Source organism: Euprymna scolopes, chromosome 9, assembly GCF_053919585.1.
Source record: "Euprymna scolopes isolate OS-2025 chromosome 9, ASM5391958v1, whole genome shotgun sequence".
NCBI lineage: Eukaryota > Metazoa > Mollusca > Cephalopoda > Sepiida > Sepiolidae > Euprymna > Euprymna scolopes.
In genome coordinates, this window is record NC_136490.1 from 88,015,769 (window position 1) to 88,028,615 (window position 12,847).

The window sequence follows — 12,847 nt, forward strand, 5'->3', positions numbered from 1 at the left end:
AACCACTCCTTGAAAATATCATGAAAACAATGCTGTAACTGTATTTTTTTTTTTTTTTCTTAGCTTGCAATACAAATTACTGACAAAGCCACTTCCCCATCACATGTTAGGAATGGGTTTTTAAATAATAATTTTATTGCTTCAGAACCTGTAACTTCCAGGTATAATTAACGCCTTTTTTGGCAGGGGGTATGCTTTGATAAATGTACACTTCACTAAATAATTACTTTGATATGTACATTACTTAAAAATTAAAAACTGGTGCTTTGAATTATGGGTTTATAGTATCTTTTTTTATCTACTTTTTTTTTTGAGGGGGGCTTCAAGTAATTTACTAATACATTATGATTTTTATGTATAGATTAACTAAAATGCAATAACAAATGCAGTACTTTGAATTCGGGTTTTACAATATCTCTTTTTCTCTGTTTTTTTTGTGAGGGTGGGGGTGCCGCTTCAATTAATTAACTCAATACATTAAGATTTGTTAATTACATTATATACGCATAAAAAACAACTGCTATGTCAAAATGTTACAATATCTTTGGTTTGTTAGATTGTTAGGTGAAAGTACAGAATAGTTGCAAAATATCCTACAGTATCCATATTATTAATGAGTTTCAAAATGTTTTTATTTCGATTTGTATATAATTACTTTTAAATATATATTAACTAAAAGACAATAACATATGCGGTGCTTTAAATCTTTTACAGTACCTTTTTTATAATTACATGGGGAGGGGGAGGCTTTGATTAATTTATCCAATATATCACGATTAGTTAATAATTATTTTTATATATACATTAAAAAAAAAACAACTGTTGTGCTTTAAATTAAAGTTTAACATTATCATTTTTATTTTTTTAAATTATTATGTACATGTATAGAATAGTTACGAAACACCCTCCCCTCTCATGTTAATATTGGGTTTCAAAATAATGTTATATTATTACTTCAGCATGGTACCTTCTTTGCATAAGTACCGAAAGGTTTTTCCTTTTGTTTTTTTGAGGGGGGAAGGTAACATGGCAAGATTGTTATTACTCCATGTATTGGATCAGTTGTTTCATCACTCACAAAACTTTGGAGCAAAGTTTATGCAAATATGTGCACCTTCAATGGCTAATGTATAAAATGGTACATATCATCGATCAACAACTGATTAAAATGGTATGGTACATATCATCGATCAACAACTGATTAAAATGGTATGGTACATATCATCGATCAACAACTGATTAAAATGGTATGGTACATATCATCGATCAACAACTGATTAAAATGGTATGGTACATATCATCGATCAACAACTGATTAATGAAATTCCAGCTGAAGAACAAGCTTTCACTTTTCTATATTCTACTCTCAATGATGACCGTGCTGTACAATACCCTACAGAACTTTTAAATTCATTGAAATTACCAGGTATGCCACCACACAAATTATAGCTGAAAGGTGGATGCCCAATTATGTTACTTTGGAATCTTCATGTTCCCCGACTATGCAATGTAACAAGAGTGTGTGTGTTGAACGCATGCAATCTCATGTTATAGAAACCATCATATTAGATAAGGGAGAATTGATATTCTTTCCAAAATATCCATTATTCCATCAAGATCTGCAATTCAATTTAAAAGGCTCTACTTCTAAATTATGTTTTACCATGACAATAAACAAGTGCCCAGGACAATCGTTAACAGTGGTTGGACTCAACTTAGTTTCACCTTGCTTTAGCCATGAACAGTTTTATGCAAGATGTTCACCCGCAATGCCTATATATATATATATATATATATATATATATATATAAGCACCAGAAAGTACAGCATCAAATATTGTCTATCTAAGGCAAATAACAAGGCCCATGTTCCATTCGATAATCAGATACAAAACATTGTTTAACTTATGCCATTTCATATTTATATGTACTTATTGAATACAGATTCTACTTTAACTAACAGCAGACAACCACCGAGCATAAATTATCAACCTCCTCATTGATGTGCTTTTTTCAACAACAATGATCAGATTCACTATTCCAGAATACATTCTGGAAAAACAATTTATATACTAATTCTAATAATATAATAATAATTGTCAGGCAGTTTAAACTGTTTGAAAAATTCCTATTTTGGTCACTTAAATTTTTACTTATGTATATTTTACATTTTTCTTTATTGCTTCATAAAATCAGAATTTTAAATATCCTATATCAGTGACCTAAACTACAAAAGAATTTTTCATTCATTTTAATAATAGCTTTCTTTCAGAAATACATACATTCATCATGCCAAGTAATCATATTTTCATTTGTTTTCATAAAACAATTCTGTCGATAACTAATTTATTTTTCCTAGATTACATGCTCTGAGTAATTAATATCTAACAAACCAGTTATTTCTTTCCACTTTCAATTATTTCATAAGTAACATTACTTTTTAGCAGTTTAGCTATAGTCACTTTTTTAGACGAATCATATATGATGTTCCAGATAATCATAGTTTTTGGGGGGGAGGGGTATTTCTTACTGAATCTCTTCTGACTCTCTGACATATTTCCAGCTGGCACCGTTAGTACACAGGTACTTAGCAATTCATAAAGAATATTTAAAAAGATTTTTCTTTACTTAACATTCTTTTGTATATCCTCGAACAATGTTGAGAAACAGCTTATATATATATATATATATATATATATATATATAACCAAACTTCTAAACAGTAAAAAAAAAACTAATATAGCAATGGACATAAGTACAATAATACAGTTCAGTAGGAAATAGAATAATAAAAACTAGCAGGACCCGTGGAAATTCCACGGTAGTTAAAATCTTTTAAAACACATCAGTAAGAAATTCCTTATTGTTATATTACAAAAATGAACGTATGGAAGCAAGTAGAACAAAGAACTTTAGTTTAAACTTTTATTGAAGGTCAATGCGATCGTAACTGATGCTGTTGATATTGTCAGGAAGTGCTGGTGATGATTGAGGCGGTGACAGGGTCGTCGATCAGCTGCTTGGAGTGAGAATAGTGGTCAGTCAGCAGGTTCTGGGGAGTCGGACTGTGAATTAAAAAAAACTGTGACATTGTTGACATCGATTTTGTGAAAGTTCTGATGACCCCAAGTTGTTTAATATTTCAGGACATCTTGGATTACATGTATAGGTTAGGAATAGGTCTGGCTTTCCATATTTACAGAAAACTGCCATTGCATCTTGATACAGTTGTTGAAGATTCCTAGGACTTCCTGTAAATGAAGATGGTAGAATAACTGGTACACCAGAATCGCCATCTTCATTCCTTGCTAAATGATCCATTAAGCCAGAATATTGAGCAGCTCTTGGTTGACTTTGATAGCTTTTAATGAAGTTAAATAAGCAACCGTCAACTTTTACATATGCAATAGACTTTTCTATTTATTTTGAATTTTATTCAATGAAGATGTGGAAATTCACAAATATTTTTTAAGTCGAATTATTGATATAGATTTCAATTAATGCATCACAACTTCCTGATAATATAAATAGAACACTTTGAATTTTCTGTACAAAAGTTTTTTCCATAAAAACATTGTAATCTGTTATAATATTCAGATTCTTGTGTATTACATGTATATAAAATGAAGTGTTTCTGTAAATCTTATGAAGTACAGTTAAATTTTGATTTTTCGATAATCAAAATGATGTGAGGTAGGTTGTACCTATCAAATTTATGTCAATGTTATATAATTAAGTTAAACAAACTGTACACTACTTTTTCATCAAATTATGAATTTTAAATATAAGGAAAGCAATTTTTAAAATTTTTTTTCCAAAATCATATTTACATCCAAGTTAATTTTTAGATTCCATAGCTGTTCCTGATTGTTTTCATAACACTTCACGGTAAATAATATTCTTAGTATATTTTACACCACGCTTTCTTCCCTGATTATCATTTCTATGCAGTTGCATTATCTTAAATTTCACACTGTGCTTAGATCGAGCTCTTGAACATGCCACATACAGTTGACCATGAGAAAATACAGGTTGTTGAAGATATATACCAACCTTATCCAAAGTTTGGCCTTGTGCTTTATTGATGGTCAGTGAATATGCTAATCGTATTGCAAACTGTATCCGATGAAATGCAAACGGAACATTTGTATCACTTGGCTTTAACTTAATTCTTGGAATGATAACTGTGGAACCTCTATTAGATCCATTAATTAAAATAGCAATGATGCTGTTTTGATGATATTCTTTTATTTTCATCCTAGTTCCATTACAAAGTCCTTGATTTATGGATAAATTTTGCAGTCGCATTACTATTGCCCCTATTTTCACATTAAGTCGGTGAGGTGACATTCCAGATGGAGTTAATGAATTTATGAACTCGATAGGATAATTTTGAAGTTCAGCATCATCATCGGAGATGTAATTTGTATTTATGCCTCCAGGAAGATTATTTAGAATTTCTACATTTACTGTTAAACATTCTGTATTTTTTGGAGTCATGATGATTCTATTTTCCATTTCTTGAGGGCTGCAATCAAATATTTCTGAGATTAGAGAACCATTACATACCGAATCATCAGGAACATCTATGGCATCTACAGGAACGTCATTAAGACTGCTCGTTAGTGTACCATTACCAAGATGAAGGAGCCATCTAGAAAACTCCTGTTCATTTATGTTAGTTCTGACGTTTTGTGTTAGTGGTAATTGACTGAAATGATGCCACAATGGGCATCTTTTAAGACAGGTGTCTATAATAGATGTAGGTGATCCATGTGGCACTACTGGCAAAATTTGCCTGAAGTCACCTCCAAGTATGAGAAATTTTCCACCAAATATTTTATCGTTACCCATTATATATTGTAAACATCTATCTATAGCAAGCAGTGCATGATTAGGTATCATAGAGGCTTCGTCTATGATGAATACCTTTACCTTTCTCAAAAAAGAAGCATGCTCTGATACAGGAGAAACGTTACAGACACTGGTTTCTGTCAGAGATACAGGTAGTTTGAATATACTGTGGAGTGTTTTCCCTGAAGCTAGTAGCATTGCAGCAATGCCGCAGTGGCGGTTACAGTACTACTGGAGGTGAAGTAATCATATAACATGTTGAATAAAAAGGGTTTTCCTGATCCGGCTGGGGCATCTAAATAGAAGCAATTGTTGTGTGGGGCTTCTTTTTCAGTTGCCATGACAGCCTTGATTATAGTATTAAAGACCTAATTGTTCATTGTTTAACAATTCAACATTAGGCCCGTTTGTATTTTGAGTCATATTATCTATTGGAGGATCACCTGTTGGTTCAGGTAAACCCATTGCCTGGCAAGAAGAACCATGCTCATTAAATATTGCTCTTATCAAATGAATAACTCGGGAATATGTATATACACTGGCCCCCGCCCTTTGCGACCCGGGCGACAAGATCAAAGTGTAGTATCTGTTCCGACAGATACTGCAAGCAAAGACCATATGTGGGGGTAACCCCACATATTTACCTTGGTCAATGTAGGGGCAACCCTTCATACCAACAGTTCCTATCAAACTCCCATTTCCCACCCATCGGGAGCTGGTCCCCATTTCCCTCCCCCCTCCCTCTCTCTCCACATTAAAAAACGGCCTTGTGCCTAATTTACTCAGTGGGGAAGTAAATAAATACAAACTGGGGGATATGTATAATATATCCACCAGTCCACTACACTTTACCGTAAAATTCGGCTAAAACAATTGTTGACGAATTACCTCCTTTGAATCGATATCGTCTGCTTGCGACAATTGAAGCGAAAACCTTATTAGGTATTAAATGCTAAAACATTTTAATACAGCTGGTTAATTGGCTATAAAGTAAGTTATTCCGAACTTTGATCTAACATTTTAATTAAAAAAAAAAAGCTTAACATTTTCTTGTATCTTTTTTTTATATTAAGAAAAATGTAAGCATCATGCTGAAATAATAAAAATGCCATTCTTAATAAGGGGAGAGGATTTGACTATTCTAAACCTTCACCTAAATAACTATTTAATGAAAAAAATATTTAAAATGTTCTTGTATCTTTTTTATAATTTTTGTTAAATAAGAAAAATCAATAAACTTTGATAACACTATTGTAAGAATCATGCTGAAAGCTGTTCTTAATATGGGGAGAGGGGTTAACTATTCTGAAACTTTACCTAACAATGTAAAAAAAATAAGGGAAATATATATGTATGAACAATAAATATTTCTTCAGTTAAATAAATTATACTGTAAATCTTTAAATAAGGAATAAATATTTATTTAAACCATAATTATTGAAACAGTATTTTACTGCATAAAAAAACGGTTATGGGGAGAAGGGTTAACTATTTTGAACCTTCATCTAAATAGCGATTTAATGAAAAAAAAAATTTAATGATCTTGTATCTTTTTTTTTATAATTTGTTTTAAAATAAAAAAAATTTGATACCGCTATTGTAAGAATCATGCCGAAAGCCATTCTTAATATGGGGAGGGGGGGGTAACTATTCTGAAACTTCACCTAACAATGTAATAAAAATAATGGAAAAAATATATGTATGAACAATAAATATTTCTTCAGTTAAATAAAATATACTGAAAATCTTTAAATAGGAAATAAATATTTCTTTAAATAAATTAAATTGTAAGTAATGAAACAAAGTGTTTTATTTCATATTAAAAAACATTGTTGTGTCCATTTTTTATAGTATTTAAATATGTATGCCCTGTCGGTGGGCATTAGAAGATGATGAATGCCTGTAAAAGAAGCAAAATAAAACAGACAAAACATAAATAATAACTATGTAAACAATGTGAAGATGTATAAATGTTACAAAATTACTCAATTTAAATAACACGAAAAAGGATTGATATGCCGTAAAACAAAACAAAACAGAACAAGACGTAAAATATGTTTTGACTCTGTGTTACTCAGTGTATTTGCGAATGGTGACTTTGGTGATTTATTTAATAAAGTCATTCTTGACTTTTGTAACATTTATTTCGAAACATACTTTTTGTTATGTAAGGCTTACTCAAAAGTAAATAAAAAAAAAAAGATAAAGTGGCACAGTAAAAAAACAAAAAAAAAACGAACTCGTAATGTTAAATGTAAAAAATATATTTATTACTGAATAAAATAGAATAAGCGTTCCGTATTCACTACAATAATAAACAGAAGACATCGTTAAAAAATGTAAGTAAAATACTATTTAAACTGTGGAACGATACCTTCTATGCATAATTGTCTTTAAAATAATCCAGAACCATAAATAGACAGTTCATATATATATATATATATATATTTTTTTTTTTTTTGTTCGGGAAGTTTTGGAAGATAAAAGGGGTTAATGATTTTTTAACTAATAAAGAGTGAACAATAAAGGGAGATAATTCTCATTAATGTTTGCGATGATGATGACGCATTTCATTAATTAATGTTTGCGATGATGATGACGTGACACCGTACGGACAAGCATATTAATATATAGATACATTCACTTCAACTTTCTTTTCTATATCTTATTCATCCTAATTGGTTTGTTCTTTTTCTCAAACTCACAATTCAAAAGCCACAATTGTCTGGAGTGACAATTGAATAAAGTGATGAAATGAGCTACCTTTTTAGTATACTTGTGGCTCTTCCCCAACAGTTGGTTCAGCACCTGGATCTGGTCCATGGTGCTATGGCTGGTTTTGAAGTCAGCTTTTGAAGTGGCCAACTTGTTGGTGAACCTGTTGAGCAGTACCTTGATGGAGATCATGTAGGTAGCAGACAAGTGTGATTAGCAAATAGTTGCAGAGTTGTTCACAGTCACTGTTTGACTATCTTCTAATTATCAAGGATCTTCCACTACCTACATTTAAAAGATAAAACCATTGGCCGAAGCTTATTTCTACTGGCCTTGAGCAGCTCAATCTTTGTTATTCAGGCACATGCTGTCTTTGTTTGACATGTCCAGATCAATAAAATGACCGGTAGCTTGATTGTTATAAAGAATAGTGTATGGAATTGCCACCCTTTCCTATCCTCGTTCTTATATATTTGAATATAATAAATAAAATAATAAATAATTTACAAAGTAATACTTTGAATAAAGTAAAGATCATGGACTTTTATTTATTAAAAAAAAAAATGTAAAAACAAAAAACAACTTATTACTCAAAGGGACACTGTTCTTTTGACTTTTTTGGAGTTGTTTCCCTTATTCTTATAATTTTACCAATTTTATCATACAACATGTGAAAACATGTGCGATACCCTACCCTCATCAGCCGGCAGCCAGTAGCTCAAGGCAGTACTGCCACTCCTGATGCTACCAAGCAGCTTTTGCCCCTGGGCACGGAATTAAAAAAAATATAACAAAAAAATAAACCCCAGATCAAAAAGGAGAAATTATAACGTCTGTTCATGTTGGTCTTTTCATTCTTGACCAAATCCAGCTAGATGCATATTGAGCTGTGTCCTTAAGATGACCAGAGGCAACTTTCATATTGCGGCCAATGATTCCTACTTTTGTAAGAAACAAAATGACTGAATGTCCTAGAAATCCACAACAACCCACCTCAATAGGAATCACATGGCATCTCCGACTTTTTTTCCACACAGTCGGCACGCAGTGTCTCATATCGATTTTTTTTTTTTTTTTTTTTTTTTTTTCTTCCGTTCGTGTGCCTCCTCCTAGTTTTCCTCCCAGAGAATTGTCAATTCTGTGAGGACACTTTTCCTTGAATCGAACCATGCTGCAATATCTGGCCGCTTTTCTGTTTGGATTATATGGATTGGAAATTGTAAAGATGTCCTAAGATCCACAGAAATTTTCTAGTCATTGGCTTCACTCAGCAGCTTTACATAGAAGTTTTTCTTTCTTCACAGTGCATTCACCCTTTTTGTGAAACTGAATTATAGGTTCCTTGACTGTAACAGGTTGCTGGTTTGCTGTCTCAGATTGTGTTTTCAACAATTGCATAATTATTTCCAACATCTTATGTTGCCATGTGATTGTGGGCAAGTATATGGTCCAAGGACCCCGATCATGTTTACACAAAGAACACGGGTCTGAATCCGTATATCCCCATAATTTTAGGTTGGTAGCATTTGGTAGAAGATCATATGTAGAATAAAAAAGAAATGTTGCCAATGGTTCCATTGCAATTAAGAATTTTCACTATAATTTAATTGGTTTGATGTCATTCCATACACATTGTTTGGCCTGAGTGATAGCAATGGCTGTTCTTTGCTCTTCCTCAAACATGTTGATCTCTTTGATCACCATGTCTCTTTTCTCTTTTGGACCCTCTTTGGAGAATACCTTGCTGTTTGTGCAGCCCAGACCAGCTTTATTGGTTTGAGTGATGCCTATTATGTCCTTTTTTTGTAGGCTACATTTATTTCTGGATATGCCTTTTTAATAATGTTGTCGGCTAATTACTTTAAGAACAAAAGACAACTCATGATGAGGAATTGTCTCCCTTCGCCAACATTTACTTATGCTTTTTAGCAAGCATATAAATTCATTTTTCAACTTGATATAGTATTAAAAGGTCATTAAAAAAACAATTAAAAAAAATTTAATTGCACTAAGTGAGCACTGTTAAAAGAACTTAAATATATTGATTGTTCAATTATTCATTTTTTGATAAAGATGGCAACAAATAATGATTACTTCGATATATATATATATATATTTTTTTTTTTTTTTTAATACTTTAAAGCACTGAAGTGGATTAAGGGTTCTGCTTAAGCTACCTCAATCTCATATTTTAATTGGAATTTTTGTAATTATTTCATGTGTCGAAAGGTCAATCCCACCAAAAAAAAAAAAAAAAGAAAAAAATGTGTTCATATTTCTTTTCACCCCCAAACAAGATATATTGCCACTTGGATGTGAGCGGCTACTAATTAAGATCATGTTTATATGGGACCATGTGGAGAGTTGAACAGCGAGATGTCTGTTTGCATTACATTTAAACTTCTGCATGTTAGGGAAGCTCAAAATAGGGAGGGAATTCCAAAATCTAGCAGTCCATGGGAAGTAACTATTAAGAGCAAAAGGCTGTCCAATATCTAAGGATTTCAGCGGTGAAAGGGTGGGATTTTGCTGCTTTTGATTAGTTGAGAGGGGAAGCACAAGTGCTATGAGTTCTTCAGAGCACATTCCATTAAAATACTTGTAAAACCGGCACAAAGATACAATATTGTAATAATGGCGCAGAAGTTGAAGCTTGGCAGATAGAGCAAGACCTATTAGATTTAATTCTTTTTTGCATCCTATCTAAGAAGGAAAGATTAGTGATAGATTCACCAGCTCAAATGTGGCAACAATACTCTAAGCATGGGTAAATGGTGGCTTTGTAGCGATATAAGATACTCTCAAGTGTAATTTTCTGACATGATAGAAGCCAACCTTCTTTGCAGCAGTCTTAACTTGTCTAGTTACGTGCCTCGTCACAAAGCCTGAGTGAGTTTGTTATGGACTAACCAAAGTGAATATTGAGTTTGTTTGCAATCATTTGTTTGTATGTTTAGTGAGAAAGTATAAAATTTAGTTGATGCTCCATGGGAAATTAGTTTTTATTAGTATTACAAGTAAAATGTAATAATTTATTTTTTTTTATATTTCAATTTGTAAATGATTAAATCTTATCAGTATGTGAGTCTTGTTTAAAGAATTTTAAATTTAAGCTCTAATTAAAATTGATTTTTTTGTAAAATAGTTTTACAAAAAAAAATAAAATCTATTTAACTTTTAAGAAAAGCAAAAAAACATTTTGAAAATTTTTCTGTTATTTTCTCATGTATTTACACTCTTTTCTTTAGAAAGATGTTTTAAATTTCTTATAAAAGGTTAATCGTCAGGTGTATTTGATTTTTGTCAAATTTTTTTGTCTTACTCAAGTTTAAGCAGTTTAATTCCAGAACAAATTTACATCTACAACTTTTCTTTGGATAACTTGTGAAAATAAACATTTTCTTCAGCAGTATTGTGCCTTTCATGGAACTGAATTATTAACTGCTATTCACTAGTTGGAGTACACTTTTTTCCACTAATCTAAGTTGGTACAATTGCAGTTTGTATGCTTTTTTTGTTGGATGGTAGTTGGAGATACTGAAGTATCTGCGCTATTACCATGGTACCATACACACAGGAACTACCTCTTCCTTTTATAGAGCAAACCTTCCAGGTATTACCTCCTTTTAGGTGGAGACCAATATAGTATATGTTCATTCTTCATGATCGTTAGAGGAAGGGTTAGCGTACTATTTGTTCTGTTGTCATATCATTCTTCCAAGCATTGCTTTTTCCTTTTTTGGTACGTGTTCATCATGATCCTCTCGGTCATTATTTTCTCTTTTGGAGGTCAGTGTAGTATATGTTTGTTCGCCATCATAGCATCCTCTCAGGCATGCAAAAATATGTTCCTTTTGGTCACATATTTTTGCTAGTAGTATCTAAAGTTTAAAAACAGTACCACGGATTGGAAAAATTCATATATGTGTACACTATGCAGAGCAAATGATAAGCGAAACCGTTTTATTGTGAAAAACATTGTAATAGTTCAGCTAATTGTAAACATTTTCAGAATAAGGATTTCTACATTTGTCTAATTTCAATAATATTTATTGTGCTTTCATTATTATTTGTTATGTTTGTAATAATTGGAAGATAGAAATTTCAGGTCAAATATGAATTCTCTAATTATCATTATTTCAAGAAGATTGGTTTTGCATCTTTTGTGAAATTAATTATTTACACATAAAATATATAAAACTACCTCATCTTCTACTGTGTTAAATATTTTTGAAATGATTGCCAAAATAATGAATAATTCAGCATTCATATTGGAAGAACAACTTATGATATGAACAAGCTCATTTTCTTTTTGTAAGTTATGATGATTATATTATGTTTTAATTTTTACTTTTTATTTTTTTGCAGGTGGCCAGTTGGATCATTGCTTGGCTTGCATTATGACAATACAGTTTTCAAGCCTAGCATAGGTTTTGCAACTGGTAAAGACCTTGGGCAAGTCTCTCACACCTTCTGCTAGCCTAGCATGCCTACCTTTGAAGCAGGCCAAGAGCAGACATAATTAGTCTTGTATTTAAATATTGACCAGTATGATTACTTGTCAAAATTAATTTTTATTTTCATAAAGAAACTAAAATGATGAAAAGAGCAATTATTTAAATATTTGAAACATTTACCACTCATAAATTTAAAGGTTATTAGCTGTTGCTGTAGATTTTTCGTTACATTAGTGTTTATTTTATTTTTGTAACAAGCATTTGTAAATAATAAATATAAAAATTGAAATTATTTTAAAAAATGTATAAAATTTTATACATTTCTATTTCAGATTTTCGTTTTATTTTGCTATTAAAGTAGAATTTTTATATCTTTGAAATAGTTATGGTTTAAATAAACATTTAAAAAAGATCTATCATTTAATTTATCAAGTGGAAATGTACCTACAAAATAATTGGAAATAACATTTAAAGATACATTTAATGTAGAAAATATCTTTTAAATAAAAAAAATTTAAAATTAAAATCTTATACTAATAAGATTTTAATTTTTCTATTTTCAAAATTGTTTTGTTTTAATTCTATAAATTATTTTATGAATAATATTGACAACTGTTTTCTTTTTAGATTTTGACTTGTAGTTTCTAATGAAAATTATATTTTTTTTTCATTTTAGTTTTCTTTTAGTATTCTATTTTTTATTTTAGTTTTCTTTTAGTATCCTGTTGAAAAATAGGAGATATTTATATTAAAAATCTATCTTGTCAATAAAAGTTCTGAAGCATTTCTTCCTATTTCAAAGGGTTGAATGTATGATACAAG

At 31.0% G+C, this 12,847-nt stretch overlaps 1 protein-coding gene across 2 annotated transcripts in view; it reads left to right on the top strand.

The window, feature by feature from the left end:
* Positions 1-12,847, top strand: part of LOC145284768 (uncharacterized) — a 187,481-nt gene that overhangs the window by 127,304 nt on the left and 47,330 nt on the right. The gene's annotated exons all lie outside the window — the stretch shown is intronic.